The 18,249-nt window shown below is 37.5% G+C and overlaps 1 pseudogene; it reads right to left on the bottom strand.

Moving 5' to 3' along the window:
* Window positions 1-670: 670 nt before the first annotated feature.
* LOC121426427 lies at window positions 671-17,087 on the bottom strand (annotated as a pseudogene).
* Window positions 17,088-18,249: the final 1,162 nt, after the last annotated feature.

An 18,249-nucleotide genomic window follows, 5' to 3' on the forward strand; every position in this document is an offset into this window, starting at 1 on the left:
CTCTAAGTTAAATCTGACTTGAGAATACAAGCCTATGTCTTTTCCAATGGAACATCTTAATTATAGGCTTACATGATGCTCATATAAAGGAACATTCAACATTTGGACTAAGATGATTCGTAAGAAAGCAAACACACCCACACACACAGGTTAAAATTTTAAAGAAATAAAACAATAAGGACATCACTTAAACTAATACAAGGCCATGGCCTTGGTTATTTTCGTTCTTTTTCGAATTTTCCTAAAATATGTGTTGTAATATAAAAAAAATGCGTACTTTTTAAGAGTGTTCCTACACTAAAATATTGAAATTCAAGGACAGTAAAGTTATGGCTCTAATTGAAAAAAAAAGAGCTCACTGAGCTCACAATTTTGGTGTACATGTATATACATATAAAGGTGTAATATTAAATAACCCCTTCAATGAAAAAATACCCATCCAGGTAAGATTCTTGAAAAAAGAGAACATTCTGTTTACTTTTACTATTAGAGATAGAAAAGCATCTTTCCACACTCTCTCGATTATAAAGACATTACCCATAATGCCATGAGGTCATTTTGAAATCCACATAGATAAAGCAATTGCAATAAAAAAAAATTAACCATTTTTTTCAAATTTGATTTTGATCAAACTTTCACTTCAACCCATTTGTCATTTTCAACATTTCAGAAGAAATTACCACTTGAACCGGTTTCCACATGAAAAGAAGCTGATTAGATTGATCAGTACTGTCCTCTGAAGGTGTCTTCAAGTCCTTTGATTGCTTCAACCCTGTAGCTCTGTTTGCCTTGCTTTAAGCTTCCTTCGGTACTTAGCAACCTCAACCCCTTCCCAGGTTCGACTCACCCCTTTAGGGAAGAATCTGTAAAAAGAAAAGAAACATCACATAAAGAGCAAAATAAACACTCATTCATCGTGATGATGATGAAAATGGGATGGTGGTAGTGGTGAAGATGGTGATGATCATGATGATGATGGTGATGATGACGATGGTGATGAAGGTCATTATCGTGATGATGGTAATGTTGATGATGATGATAACTACATAAATGATGATGGTGATATGAGGAGGAATAGGATAATGATGATGATGGTGATGATGAAAAGATAAGATGAAGAGGATGATGCAGTGATGATGATGATGATAATGATGATGATAATGGTGATGACAGTGATGATGATAGCAATGCTGGTGATGTGATGACGACGACAATGAAAGTGTTCAAACACATGTCATCTTGATAGTAGAAAACTTTTAATAAAAAATAGAACTAAAGAATTCATTGAAAACTCAAATGGCTATTTTTTAGGGAAAACCTGCCTTGATATCCAAATTAATTTGAATTAATATAGTGTAACCACCAAAGCGAATTAGTCTAGATTTCATTGGAATTGGATATTAAAATAATGATAATTTCTTTCAAAGATTTTGCTCATTAAAGTTCAATTTATTGATTCAAATGATATTTCATTATGGATTTGGCCTTTTTAAGAGTATAGTAAAATTACATTTGAGTAGGGAGGAGATGTATGTGTTTATTTATCTGTCAGTGTTTGTGATCAGCATCCATAGGGCAGTACATGTATATCCTCTGAGCAAAAAAAGATAGAAAGATTCATTTCTGGAGAAAAAAAAACCGAACAAAACATCTGCTATCAAACTTACTCCTTTTGGATTTCCTGCAAGACTTCCTCCTCTTCTTTCCTGAGTTTGTTGTGTAGTACTTCCATATTGCGCTCCAGAAACAAAGGTCTGTTTGGAAAAGAAATATCATAGTACTCTTAATGAAATATAGAGCCGTCTGCACCAGCCCGAGTTTTCAAATTAGCACGCTATTTCTGATCGGGCAAATTATCCTGATCTAAACAAACTCGAGATTGTTTGTAATGGAGATGCAATTATCGCGCTAGTTCGTAGGATTAATCTCGAGATTGCAATCCCAAGTCAACTTGGGATTATTTGCAAAATAGCGCGCTATTTCACAAATTTTCCTGCTAATTCGCAGGTGCAGACCGAGACGCACTCGGGATTATTTATTCACATCGTCAGACCATTATGCATTGATGCCTTGCTCGAACAGGAATCGCTCTTCTTGCGATGGTGGAGACGGGGTTTCTTGAATCTCAAGATTAATTGCAAAGAGGGCCGATTGGGCTAAAATCTTTGGCCATTGCAGCATCGCCTTATAAGCACTTTTCTGATAAAATACGAAGGGTAACATTATGAGCATACATGTACAATAAAATCCAAGTAAAGACAAAATATGGCAATGGATTTAAAGCATTAACAAATAATCATATTCCACCTTTATAGCACTTATTGCACATGAACAATGTTTCTAAGTGCTTTAGTAGATAAATCATTCCACCAGTCATTGGATTGTTGATTGCCCGCATACAGCAATGAAACGTCAATATGCCATAACTGCTAAGCTGATAACATTGATGTTCACAGCCTACCAGGTACCCATCTAACACACGGTTGAAGAGTGGCAAAGTGTGGATTGATGCCTTGCCAAAGGGTGCTAATGCCTTGATGGGATTTGAACTCACAACCATTTGATTACAAGGCAAGAGTCAGTATCGCTACATCGCGATACTCCAACTTGGAAAAAAAAAGAAAAAAAGAAGAAGGTCATCAAACAAATTTGGGGGGGGGGGGACCGTCCCCCCTCGTCAAATTTAGGGGGGGGGGACACGTCCCCCGTCTATGCTCCTAGCTGACCAGGCCCTTTGGGGATGACAACCCTAGCTTGCATCCGCATGAGCTGTGAAGGTGGGAACCCTGTTTCAGTCCCAGGAGCAAGTGGCTTCGGTCCCTGACCATATTTGGTTTGGGTTGACCACCCATTCCATTCAAATACTATTGTCACATTACTAGTACATTTAATATGCATGTCATTATGGCTTATCATGTGGCAGTCATGGGCCATTTTATGATGCCAACAGGTTTTTTTCAAAGCAATATTAATACACTGTCCCACATATGACTTTATGTGTTAGTGACCATCAGAATTATTGGTTTTTAGCTAAGATTTCATGATTTCACAAAGATAAGTTTAATTAATATACCAGAAGTAGATCAATGATAATATTCTGACCATAACCTTTATCTAAGAGACTTTGTCATGAAATAATCATTTGCTGCAAGTACTATCTTTCACCTTTAAACTGTAATCAAGGTTTACAATATCAAGCTCGGCAGAAAATACTTTTGATGTACACAAACGTAATCCTTAAGAATTGCTGACCCTCCGTCTCACAGGAAGACCCCTCATAAACAATTCAAACTAAAGGGAAAAGTTCTTCAAACATTTCTTTGACCCTCACCTGTCCATACCGACTATGACGGTTGCTACCTTCCCTTGTGACAGAGAGTAATGTAAGGCTAGTTTAGAGATGTCCACACCATGTTCTTGACAGTACTTGGCAGCATTCCTGCAGGTGTCTCTGACGGCTTCAGAGGCAGGGTGCCAGACAGGAGGACCAAGGGATGTTAAGAGGGCCATAGAGAGAGGAGAAGCAGAGATCACACCAATACCTTTCTCCTATGAATACAAAGAAAAAGAGAATCAGATTGCATTTTAAAATGATAATCCAGAATCAGGGACTTGTTTTATGAAAGCATGACACCATAGCTGTGGAAAGCCAAGCTGGACAATATTTTGAATGCAGGCGCATGGAATTCGCAAGTGAAAAGCATACACAAACTATATATAATGATAAAAAGATCCATCAAAATTAGTATCATAATAAAATATGACATGAAAACATTTTGCACAGGCTGAATATTTATTAAAGTCATATACAGTAATATTTGGTTAAGTCATATATTAAAGTCACATACAGTATACATTTATTTAGGGTGAGTTTTATGGTAAAAAGATCCATCAAAATTACTGTCATAATAAAATATGAAATGAAAACATTTTGTTCAGGCTGAATATTTATTAAAGTCATATACAGTATACACATTTTTACCTGCAGTGCATATGACTTCTAATACAATACAAAAAATAATATCTCATACAAGTATTATCACTCTTGAGTGGCCAACAGAAATACGGCCAATGTTGCCCTCTGTTTTGTACAGTATTCCTATGGGCAAAGCCCTGGGAGGGCAACATTGCAAATGTTTACCCTGTTGGTCTTGGATGAAAAGTAGCGAGTGAAATATGACAATTATTGATCTGCTAAAATGCCTTATATAGGCAATAATAAGTCATGCTACTGGAAATAAAATTGCTTTATGCTAAGACATTATCTCAGTTTTCCTGGCCTGACAGTTGTCCAACGCTTGCCCAAAGAATATCTTGCTGGTACATTTGAATTGCTTCCCCCAGAGAAGTCTCTATTACAGCTATTTCCAATGCTTCTCACGAATCAATTTCCCATAAGCAAAGAAACCCATATCAGATTAAAGAATACACCGATTCTTAGATGAAGGTGTGTTAAAATGAACAGTGCCAGATCCGTTTGAAATGAATTCTTCTCGTAGAACCTACCTCAAAGAATGCTATATGATCAAGCAAGGAAGAATCATTGATATCAAGATGGCAATATGATAATACTGTGTCAATCTTTACTGTACTCCGGTCTACAATCTCCCTGAAACACAATAAAAACATAAAACTTCAGATAATATACAGGCATAATAATACTAATTCTGTCACTACTAATAATATAATAGAAAAGTAGTTTCTTATATAAATTTCAGAAAGGTGTGGAGCACCTTTTGCAGTCTCACCTGCATTGCCCAATTCAATATAGCAGCAGTGTTGACTTTGAAATCAAATCACGAGGTGCGATAGCGCACTGTATCTATTCCACGAACCGTCCTCTCTGTTACGATGCCCACTGTGGCATAAATAATTAACTTCAAGAAAATATAAAGATACGAGATGAAACTTTGGAACCTGAACTTTTGAACGAAGACACCTGTAAACAATTTGCTCTCCTTGTAGGTGCACTTATTACTGGTTTCAAAAAAGCTTTTCTTTAAATGCATTTTCTGCAAAATTAACTTTCGCATCGAAGTGCGCAGAGAGGACGGTTCGTGGTGCGTACGACGAAATGTTGCATCATCAAAAATTCTAATAAAATGTTGGCAAACTTAGTGATAACCTACTATTAGAAACTTGACATACATTGAATATGCCAACTCTCAAAGAAAATTTATTGCAGTGCTCTTATTATCGGTGATTGCCTGCTGGAAGTCATTTGAACGAAAATTTGTTCCGAATCATGGTTGATAAAAGGAAAACAACGACTAGAGCAAGACATTTTTACATTTACCTTTAAAAAATGCAAAGAACACCCAAAGAAACACAACATATGTAAAGGTGGATGTTGCTTCGGTCCTGCTGTAGTCTTGCCACATTCGAAACACTACTGCTTGTATCTAGCATAAGAGCACAGATTTTGCTGCAGCCTCCGCCTAGAGTATAGGCTAACCTTATCCAAGCAGATAGATTAGATACCCACTGACACCAATCGATATAGCTTTTAACACTTTACTTGAAAACACTTAATACTTACCTTAGTGTATTGATTGGATAACCAGTGATACCAATAAATTTAGCTTTCCCCGGCCTCCTTGATCTTTTGTAGAGCTGGAAGAGTCTCATTCAAAATAATCTCAAGATTTTCAGCAAATTCAACATCATGTACCTAGGGAACGAATACAAACTATTCATTTTTAAAGTAAATTCGTATGGTGATATGGATCCCAATCAAACGATTGGCTGAAATCAATCACATGACCAGTCATTTAAATTACAATGCAGGGGGTTGTTTCACAAAGATTTAAGTATGACTTAGAGTCGCACTTAAATGCCTAGTTGCACGTGGTATAAAAGCCATAACTGTATTGGTCAGATCATGCAAAAAAGGACACGCACTATTGATCAATTAGATTGCACGTTGTATTTAAGATACGCGTCAGCGTGAGATTTAATTTACACTTAAATCTTTGTGAATCATCCCCCAGCATATATATTTGCTAGTAACTGGTACTATTGTTTTTTTATGATACACACATGTTTCAAGACACCCAACACTCACAGATTGAAGTCAAGCATTAAGACTGAATCATTCAACGTGACCTCTTTGTTTGAGTGATTGCCAATGTCTCAGCCTCAGAAACAGACACTGAGAAACTAAACAATAGCATCAAAGACACAGGACACACAATCACTGTTCAAGGCATGTCTTTAAAAAGGGAGAGTTGCAAGAACACACTTGCAATCAATTGCAAATTTAAGACGCAATTTACAAGAGAAAGATCAATATTAACTAAATAAAATCAATTCACATTTGGTGAAGCAAGAAGCAGACCATCAATCAACTGTAATTTGAATGACTTTCAATTGATTTGGGGACCTGAAACATCCCGGTAATGTCATGCTCCCGAGACAATTGCTCAGGACTCTACTTATTCGAAAATACAAGGTTAGAATTAGGGTTGTGCAATTTTTGGTTCAGAATGATAAATTAGGTTATGGTAAGGGTTAGAAACCTCGGTTTACCCCTCCCATTGCATGCTCTGTAATATCATGAACAAAACGTGTATTAATGAAATTGCTAATAGTGCACTTGGCAAACATGCTAAGCACTGCAAACATATTTTATTGGCAAAATTCTGAACTTATGCACAATTTTGTTTCATTGGATTTTATTTTGATTTTATTTTTATTTTATTATCACTACAGGTACATGTAGTTTGCAGGATTCATTTTGGGGGGATTCCAATTGTTTTCCCTGAAATTTGATGAATTTTGTGTTCTTCATAAATTTCTGTGAAAATTTCATGTTTCTGTATCACTAAAACCTGGGGACTCACTCTGGTTAGGTTCGAGTTTATAGCCTTTATTTTTTTATGGTGGATTCTCCTTAGGAGCAAATTTTGCAGGAGCAATTTTCATGGAACAATGAAAACACCAAACACTGCCATTTTGGATTAAGATAAGATGAGTTATTGAAGTGGCATGATATCTTTGGTCAAAAAGCAGATTGAAAGTGTTTTTGAAAGTCGTATGAACATGAAAGAAAGCTGAATTACCTGTATGATATCGACACAGCTAAGGCCAAGCCTAGACAGACTCTCATCAACACTCCGCGTCACTCTTTCAGCAGAAAAATCAAACATGCGCTCCACGTCTTTCTCGTACCGCCCCACCTTCGTAGAAATGTAATAGCTGCTTCGTGGTACATCCTTCAAAATCTGGTGAAAAAAAAAAAAAAAGAAGATTGGAATGGATATAACATGCTCCGTAACACAAAGGCTTGCAATGAATTGCAAATATGAAAGAATACTTCTGATTGGTTCCTGGTCAGTAATTTCTGCCAAATTTGCATGTAAACTTGATCTTGATTGGTCAGTTCATTTAGCGATTGATTGCCAATCTTCAGATCCCAGGAGTAACTACACTTTTTAGGCAATGGTTTGTGCTGAATTATGCAAGCAGAAAATGTCAAAAATTTTGTTTACACTGCATTATAATACAACAAGTATATTATGCTTCTTACATGTGTGTTTACTGTGCTATTTCCTACAGTAAAATTATACCCGAATGAAGAATATGGGGTTTAGAGTCATGAATATGGGTCCTAGCGTTGAGTGTTGTGGCCCAGTGGATTAGTCTGCTGACTATGAAATGACGGCAGTGGGTTCGAATCCCAGCCATGGCATAGTTTTCTTCAGCAAGAAATTTATCCACATTGTGCTGCACTTGACCGAGGTGAGGTAAATGGGTACCCGGTAAAAGAAATTCCTTCAAATGAGTGTGTGTTGTTAAAGTAATTATGGCCCCCCAAGCTAAAGCCAGGGTAATAATATCCAAGTACTTTGGAGGCAAATAGAGACGTTATCATCATAATGTTATATGTGATATGCGCTATCAAGAACTGTTTATGATTATCATCATCTTTTATTAAGATCTTCAGGAACTGATATTTTGACTGAACAGAAGGAAAGAAGATGAACTACTAGAAAAATAAACAAAAGAATACACAAAGGTGGTTTTTAAAACTGTCAGTTGAACCCATGGCTTATGCAGATTTCCTGCACAAATAAAGCTTTACTGTGTACGGGTACATAAAAAATGTCCAATGTGGAAGAGTCATGGTGTAGTGGTTCTGACTCTCGCCTTGTAAACAGAGGGTCATGTGTTCGAATCCCACCGCGGACTAGCATCCTTTGGCAAGGCATTAATCCACACTTTGCCACTCTCGACCCAGGTGCTAAATGGGGACCGGGTAGGATGTGAAAGATACTGTATGTTTGATTTTGCCGGCGCCATAATGTGGCTGCGACGAATGCAAGGAATGCACCCCAGGGAGTGGAAATTGTGCACTTTTCGTGCCAATGACTGGGGTAATAATATGCTGTAACGCCCTTTTGGCCATTCTGGGAAAAGCGCTTTATAAAAATTGGCTATTATTAATGCTGATGCTCACTTTTGTTGCCATGGATGAAAACTCCATTTCATTCAGGAGTCCACTGTTTTGAATTAATGAATCCACTGTTTAAGCTAAGATTAGACCAAATTCATAGTAGACCAATTGGTTTCAGCCATGATGGTTTTCTACAATCTTAAAATCAGCCAATGTGCTTGTGGATAGTTGATATTTCTTCTAGTGCCTATTCCAAGGAACACAAAGGCCCAAATTCACAAAGGTGGTTTTTAAAACCCACAGTTGAGTCCATGGTTTATGCAGAATTCCTGTACAAATTACGCTTATTTTACTGCGTATATTAAACAATTCAAATGCTGATGCACGCTTTTGTCAGTGTGCCATATTGATGCCTGTCGCTATGGTTATCCATGCTATCATGAGTCCACTGTTTTGAATTAATAAGTAAACTCTTCAAACAATGGACTCATGAATAAAATAGCGTATCTTACCATTGTAACAGGCATCAGTTTGGCGCAATCTGACAAAAGCACACATCAGCATTGGACATTTTTTATACACATGCCCGGTACGCGCTAAATTAAGCGTTATTCATACAGGAAATCTGCATAAACCATGGATTCAACCATGAGTTTTCAGAACCACCTCTGTGTATTCGGGCCAAAGTGCTTTGAGATGCCATCCTCGGTCAGCATATAAAAAATAAACAAATGACCGGGCAGATAACCTGGCAGTCAGGCAAATACATACCTTTCCTAGTTTTTCTTCTGATTTTCCCTGTCCATACCAAGGAGCCGTGTCAATGTAGTTGATACCACTCTTCAATGCTTTCAGGACACAGGCCTCATGTTCCTCGTCACTGGGCATCTCGACGGTGTATGGGTTTCCTAATGGTGAAGCACCTGAAATAGCATGCAAAGTTACATGTTCAGTTTATTTATTCATTTCTAAAAAAAGAGGCAATGAATAAAGAGACACTGTACATTAAAAAAATACACTATGAACATCAATAATTTAAAATGTAAACATGGAAAAAAAAGTTAAAATAAATACAATGATACTCGTGTATAATTACATGTAGGCCCAGTAGCGGACCGTGACCCAGTGGAGACAAAGCATCAGGGGGCACTGCATTGTTTGTGAACAATGCTGTGCCCCCCAATGCTTTGTCTCCTCTGGGTCACGGTCCGCTACTGTGTAGGCCTGTGTACAGTAATAATATGAGAAATGAAGAGGAGGACTTGCATCAAAGCCAATAGACCAGTTCGTAGTTACTTCATGGGCAATTTTGGTCAAATGACCTTTCATTTCTTTCATCATGATAGGCAGATTTCAAAGCAAGATATTACGTAAGCTAGCCTTACATAGCAGGATGAAGAAATTGAATAGACCAGGTGACTAGAATAGCATACCAATGAACACTTAATGAAGGTATTTGTTGCATTCCTACTTTGAATGCATATCTTAGCATGTTGCACAATGTACTTGACAAATTGTGAAATACCAGTCGTTCGTGAAAGCATTGTTGTTTTTTGTGGATGTAAATGGAAACGACAATTCAAAAGAATATATGAATAATCAAGACATCAAAGTTGGTGCTTATCTCATTAGATTTTAAAGCACCATTTCACTTCAGTGCAAATGACCTTCTTCTGATCATGCGTAGAATCTTTTGATCATGCGCAGAAAGGAACTACGAACTGGCTTATAGTGGCCTTGTGAGTTGTGAGGTAAAGTCTCCTTAAATAATAAGTGATTATTTTGAGGCTACTTAGTATATATAATTATCAAAGCAAATATGAAAACTTAGGTTACAAAAGCAAATGAATTAAGAAAACATACAGTATATAAAGATATGCAAAAAAAAAATGCCCAAAAAATGTATAGCAAATCATCTACATGTATAGTAGTTTCTGCATAGACTGACCTTCCACAAGTTGAATAATCAAAGAAGTCAAAAGAATTATTTCAGACCAAAATATGCAGAACAAATAACATCTTCTTTGTAGGATTTTGTCAAGAACACATTTTTGTGGTGAATGTGGTCCGAAGATATTTAGGCAGAGTCATCGTAGTAGGAAAAGATGGAAATAAAGTGAGCTAGATCATACTCTTTCCATATTTAAGAAGAATATCAAGAAATGCTTCATTGCTTAAATAGGGTTACTCTCCAAAGAATATCCTCAAATTCATGATAGCACAAAATCAAAGGGTGGGGGAGGGGCACTGTTTTAAAAGGTGGACACCAGGCTTTTACACAAGAACTAAATCGAGTGGTGTTTCACGGCAAGGCCAAGTAAAGTGCATACAGTGAAGTAGTGGCATATCTCGCAAGATTAAACACAATACTATTTGAGGGCCATGTTGCTTTTGCACAATAGCCCCGCCCCCCCCCCCCCCCTCAAAACTAATACGGCTGGATCTGCACCTGGTAAAAAGGCATCAAAATGCCAAAATCAGAGGGAAAGGGCTTTTTTTTCAACAGCAACCAGCAACTTTGGATACGCTGCCTTCAACATCTAAACAAATTGGGATTTTCCTTTTTTATAGTTTCCAGGGCACTTTTATTTCGGGGGCTAAATAGCCCCCCAGCCACCATGTAATTTCTTTCCCTGCTAGAAGAGTATATAGGGCTAAAGATCACATACATGTATTTCACCTATCATAAAAAGAAGGATATTTTAGTTTTATTTTGGGTGGGGGAAATATCAATAATGACTTGTTTCAGTATTTCTGAGATGGATGATTACTTGTTTAGTACACGAAAAAAATAATAAGTTTTTTTTTTTCGGGGGCTACTTTTCAAATCAACTGCTTCAAACTGCTATATTGGATAAGCTTTAGCATTGCAGTGTATGAGGCTCTTCCAGGGCACTTTTGAGAATTTGGGGGTGAAATCGTCCTGATGGTCCTGAGCCCCCCCTGTAATTTTTTCCCTGTTGTTAAGGGTCCATTTTGAAAATCTATGTATCAGAACAATGTCAACCTGACAGTGCCCCCACACCCTCTTGTAAATATATTTTAAATTGTTTGATGAAAGAGGTATACAGGCATCAAAACTATCAATGTGTACAACTACACACATGTATGCATTCCACAAACAGGGAACTTACCAAAACCAATGGAAGAGAGTTTCATACCGGTGTTACCGAGAGGCGTATAGCACATCTTTTCAACCATGCCGAGGTCATGGAATCCCTCGATGTAGGTGGATGCCATAGTAAAGAAGGGTTTAATCTGATATGAATGAAAGCAAAAGAAAACTAAAATAGCTGCATACCGAGAAAGTTACATAACAATATTTAGAAAAATCCTCCAAACACACAGATCTCTCACGTCCGTTTCACTATTAAAAGCCATCATCTTGTCATAAGTCTAGTTCTTTTACATTAAATCGGATATGCACCTGTAGTGAGCTACTTTTCTGCTAACCATTTCACGATGAGCTCTTTGCTAGGTTCGGGGACAACCTCTGACCAAATATTGAAACACCTCTACCTCAATTTCGCGAAATTATAATCTTACATAATCAATCTTGAAATTTAATACTGCAAAACAAGGGGGCTAGATTATCCAATATCAATAAGCACAGAAATTATATAAGGTGTTTGGTAAAACATAGATAAATCCTGCATTTAAAAATAGTAACATTATTTAAAGAATTCTGCCACTTTGAGCCATCCATAACCAAACTTGCATTCTTTATTTTCCGACCCTTGCCATGGCCTTTAACATTCTATCTCTCTTTCTATGCATAGAATTTGCATAAAACGAATGCACAACAGCAAACATGGCCTGCGCCAATTTCTCACTGCAATCACCTGCCTGGGGGGAGAGGGGCTGTCCTTGAATTTTAAAATAACAACTATGTTCCGCACCAAAACAAAAATTGGGCATTCTGAAACTAAACAATGGTCTTAAAATGAGAGTCTCCAGAACTGCTCTAGTAGCTGTATCGATGATCGCTAAAAATGTAATTCTGGAACAGCATAAATTCTGTGTTTCGGAGTATTGCATGAATATGCATGAAATTGGTCATATTTCTGCATGATTAACCAATCAGCGGCCTCCAAATCGCTGTGGAAAGCGTTGGCTATCGTTGAATCCAGTCATTGGCGATTTGCCACTGTGCTGCGCGGAGTATGAGGGCACTGGAGTGAGAAACCACAAAATTGAGGATCTCCAGAACAGGGAAAAATAGGAATTTCTACAGTAACTGAACCAGTATGCGGCCGCTTAAAAGGTTTCTTCCACCCTGTAACTATTTTGCACAAACTATTTTAATCCATATGTTGTAAATTTGTCTTTTTCTTGTATAATGTTGTTTCTCAAAATCTAGTTAAAATTATGCTATTTTTATTTCAATATTTAATTCCAGTACATGTATTTGTATTTACAAAATATAACGTATCTATGTATGTTTCACTCTACTTACATGTATGCCAACTTCTCTCTCTCTCTCTCCAAAAACTCTTTTCCTCTCTGCCATTGGCCAATTGTTTAGGAGCTCTACTTCCTCCTCTATCTTTATTGGTCAATTATTTCCCACCTTAATAGGGGTATCATTAAAACTAATTCAGGTACCCACTGTAGGGAGTCCTTTGTATTTGGATGTGCACCATTGCACTTCTTTTGTTATGCTAGAGAGTGTCCAGTGACTCATGACACTGGCACAAGCAGGGGCATTTCTTAGACTGTTTGTTAATAGATGAGGATGCCTGCAGTAGAAGTTTGATTCTGAGGTGTAGAAGTAAGTTGATTTACAGTATACTCTTATCTTAAAAAAATTAATGATTATTTTCTTGATAATTTGTACTATTACTGTGATTTATATATATAATGCATGCTATATTCCAGTCATTCTCAATTACTTTTGTTAAAGGTCCACATTTCTTGTTGAGAATCTGTACTGCTCCACTAGCGCTAACAAGCGAAATATTTCTGAGGGGCCCCTGGTGGGCTCGAGCGGGCAAAGTCCCTTGAAGCTTTGGAATACATGTATGAGGCTTTTTAAATGGCCAAGAGGGGATCTAAATTAATATCCATAAAGAAACACAAAAAAGCAAACAAACTACACAATTTATTATTTTTTCAAATGATAAGTGACTTTTCACAGCAGACCAGTGATACCGCTAGTTCACGAGGGTATGCACACATCACAGCAGGCAATACCTTGCAGCATTTCTCTTTCACAACCTTGGATTTTCAAAAATTGGCTTCGAAAACAAGTTTCGGATTTTCAGTGTCTAAATGATGTTTAATGATGAAAAGATATAATTCTATATTTACTTCATCCTATCAGCATTAATGAAGAAATGCAATTCATTACGTGATGATAATGTAAATCCGTTATTTGTTCACTTTGAATTGTACTATAGATAGCGTAATTACATTATGTATAAATGCCTTGTAATATTCTATTTATTATTTGCTTGATTTTATTTTATCATTACCATACAGAGGCTGTTTTGTTTGTTTGTTCTTTCTGTCTCTCATTTTTCAAATTTGCTTTTTGACCCTTTTATGTCTTATTTACTGTACTTTGTTTTTTATTCTCTCTTTCTTTCATTCTTTATTTCACTCATTCATTATTTACTCTCTTTCTTTATTTTGTGCATGTGTCAAGAAATAAATTATCCGTCATCGACATTGCCTCTAAAATGCCTTGAGTCTATTTCACGCAACATGCCAAGAAACAAGTGTACATATGTACATGCACGACATTCTCTTGACATAAATGCTGCTAGTCAGTTGTTGCATAGCCCTGCTTAAACCATGGAGCTCCAATTGTTAAACTGCAAATAATAAAGTGCATTTTATTGGAAATATCTAACAATGCATGTTGTCTGTTGATGAAGTTGATCAGACATGTTCGAGAAAGGCAAAGGGGCGGACCATTATTTATATATAAGTTTCAAAAGTTACATGGTAGCCTACTGTACTGCTTTATTATAGTTTATACAGAGATAGTGGGTGATTTCATGTACGGTGTTGAAATCAACACCGTACTTGAAATCACGCTGGTGTTGGGATTGACCTCAGAAAATATGACGTATTTCCGGCAGTTTGTGTTGAGCTCAGGTGTTGAATGTCGTCTGCTGAACAGAGCATTACAATTACAGCTGGTGTTGACGATCTACGTGCAATTTCCCTATTCACCAACACCAACCCCCAGGGATTGGGGAAATCCTGATTTCAAGTTCGGTGTTGGTGTTGATGAACTGTAGTTCACAAACAGGAGACGAACACGATGAAACACCCCCGTAATTGGCGTAAAATTATCTATTACAGTTAAGATGAGCGCAAATCATTAGACTTTTACACATTTTAAAGAATAATAATATTTAGATCTATGCTTTCTGATTATTGCAGTGATTTTAACCTGTGCATTCTGTACGATAAGATTTTACTGCAATTTCTTCCCGATTTCACTTTCGTCGTCGAGAATTTCTCGCGTAAAATTGAGATGATCAGCAGCACAGCGCAGAGGCGTGACGTCATAGGATATCGATAACGCGATCGGTATCGGTCTTCTGAACTCAGCTCGGTGTTGGGGCTTGGTTCAGCAGCCTTTTCACGCTCTCAACACCAACATCGAACACCGTACTTGAAATCACCCAGTGTCAGCATGGTCAGTGAGACGATAAGAACGCTAAGCTTTAATTTAGGCTCCTAATACAAAGATTTTATCAAGAAGGTACCGATTTGCAATGATTTCAGAGTCTTCTAAACTCAACGACTAAGATAAAAGATATGAACGGAGATAAGAACGTTTTCAGAATAGATATACCACTCCTTCCGCTGCTGGGCCTGGCTGCTGACATCCTCGGCTCGGCCCTGATGGCATGGTCATGGCTAGACCAAAAGCTTCGGTCTATGTTTTGTTGGTTGTTCAGCTGAACTCTGTTGGCTTCACTCACCAAATACAGAGACCGAAGTTCTAGTGCGATCTGTACAGGGGACTCAATGGCCATATATTTATGTACTTAAGATCGGATAAAACGGGGAAGTGAATTTGCGTGACAGCCGAGGTAAGTCACTGTTTTTGTTCCTTTTAACTTGATTTTTCTCAGTTTTTTGGCAATTAATGCCAAGAGGGAATATAAATTTGCATTTTGGTCGCGTTAATTTTCAAAATTTTTATTCATTAAAGACAAAAATTGAAGAGCCCCGACGGGGGGATTTTGCATTGCAAGTCCCCTAATGGTGGGTGCACGATAGCGAGCCTTCTGTGTACGAGGAGAATTTAAAAAAGTGTTAAAAAACTCCTCGAAACAGACGGCTGCCAGCTGTCTAGGTCATGGCTAGCCTTAGACCAAAAGCTTCGGTCTCTGTTATGTTGGTTGTTCAGCTGAACTTCGTTGGCTTCACTCACCAAATACATAGACCGAAGTTAAACCGTCGTTTGTGCGGGGGCTCAATGGCCACGGCTAATTTCTTGTTTTTCTCCTCAATACCGTGATATTTTACACAAACAGTGCATTCATATGCACCTTTAGGTGATAATGTTTAAGTGACGACAGTTTCTTACCCTAAATTCCCGCTTTGAAACTGGCATTCAGAGGATTGTCTCTAAAAGTTGACACTTGCGACTCGGAGAGTGGGCAGCCATCTTGGTAATGAATTATTCATGAAAAGTGGCCGGCGAAAGTTAGACTCCGCCCCATGACCTTTACGTCACACATATACAGCTACAGTGCCCGGGCGAGCAAACGTTGAAAAGGAAAAGAAAATTAATATTCATAAGCCTGACGTAAAAGAGATGATCTGATTGGCCAACGGTTTCGATAAGCAGTTGACCCGGAAGTTCATCCCACCTCATATGTTTGTGTACATTATCGACTTCGGAGGAACGAGTGAATTGGGAGCTACACGACAGCCGAGGAAAGTCACTGATTTTGTTCCTTTTCAATTGAATTTTCACCACTTAAATGCCAATCAAAGCCTAGAGGAGATAACAAGCTGCATTTTGGTAAGCTTCTTTTTATATATTGTAATATACTTAAGAAAATATTCGATGAGCCCCGCCGGGGGGATTTTGCGTTGTACCTCCCCTAATGGCGGGGACACGCTAGCGAGCCGTCTGTCGACGAGGAGAAATTAAAAAATTAAAAAATGTTAAAAAACTCCTCAAATTCGCTATCCACAGACGGCTGCCAGCTGTCTAGGCCAGGCTAGCCTAGACAGGAATAACCGTCGTTTCTGGGGATTTATTCAACAATTTCTGACATTTTACTGTAATCCCCATTCGTGAGTGGAGCCAACGTAGTTCAGCGGAACAACCAAAATACAGAGACTGAAGCTTTTGGTCTAGGTCATGGCAGCTGCAGCCGCCGCATATCGCATGACTAACGGATTGGCCAGCTTCGACCGGACCGACCCAGATCGGACCCGAGAGCTCTCGGGTAGGATTGCCCCGTTGAGCCGGCCTAGACAGTAGAGTCATCAACTTCAAGGCAAACAAGTTTAATTATTGTACGCAGTGACTTACCAACTAACAGGAACACAGGAGTTTTTTTCTGCTGTGTTGATAAAATCACGATAAATTGTAATCTTGGCCTTCAGAATCGACTTTCGATAACAGTTTGCGAATGAAATTCAAGACTGACAAGTAAATTTGAGGAGTAACATCGTCATCGTCGTCGTCTGCAATCGGCCGGCCAAAAACTACTGATACGTTAGTCTATTTCAAGCCATTCGTACATTATATTGATCAAACTTTTTTTTAAATTATCATTTTTATTATATTTATCTCAAATTTCATAAGTCATTGTTCAATAGTGACATAGATCTACATGTTACTATTGTAAATTATCAAAGTATGTTTCCATCCAAATCTGCAATATATATCTGATAGGTAATTGATTACATTTCATGTTAAAGGGATGGTCCGGGCTGAAAATATTTATAGTTAGATAAATAGAGTAGAATTCACTGAGCAAAATGCCGAAAATTTCATCAAAATCGGATAAGAAATAACAAAGTTATTGAATTTTCAAGTTTAGCAGTAGGCCTATAATTTGTGAAAACAGTCGTCATGAAATATTCATTAGGTGGGCCGATAATTATCACATCTCCAATTGTTCTTTTGTAAAATAGGGGAAAATAGGTTTATTCAAATTTTTTCCGCCAAGAACTAGAAAAATTGGATTGACATCTGATTTAGTGCATTAGATATTTATTGCTGCAACTGATTTCATTATAAGGGAGACATATTATTTCACACAAGTATTAATGAAAAAATATGATTTTATGTAATAACATACGATAACGGAAAGTGGAGATGTGACATCATCAGCCCACCTAATGAATATTCATGACGACTGTTTTCACAAAATATTTCTAAACTTTTAACTTCAATAAATTTATTATTTGTTATCCGATTTTGATGAAATTTTCGTCATTTTGCTCAGTGAATTCTACTCTATGTAATAAGGTATAAATATTTTCAGCCCTGACCATCCCTTTATTTGTTTCTATTACCGGTACTGTATTTGTGTTATCACAGGCCCAACTTGAAATTTCTTGGGAACATTTTGCTCTGTGTTGTGGTGACACCCTATTATTTATTTTTCTGCTCTTGATCCACTTGGTTGAATTATCACTTTATTTTTATTCATGAACGTATTCAAATCTTCTCAATCAGTCAATTTGTTGCCTCGAAAAATACTTTGGTTACAATTCCCTCTCAAGTTCTTTCTAAGCGTACGTCTGCCCCCCCCCCGCCATGGCGTAATCATGAGAAAAACTTATTTTGAGGGGGCTCGAACCTTATGGCGTGTCACATAAAATTTATAAAAAGTTGCGAGCGAGCAAAAAATTTTGACAGTTTT

This window comes from Lytechinus variegatus, chromosome 13 (assembly GCF_018143015.1).
Source record: "Lytechinus variegatus isolate NC3 chromosome 13, Lvar_3.0, whole genome shotgun sequence".
Classification (NCBI taxonomy): Eukaryota; Metazoa; Echinodermata; class Echinoidea; order Temnopleuroida; family Toxopneustidae; genus Lytechinus; species Lytechinus variegatus.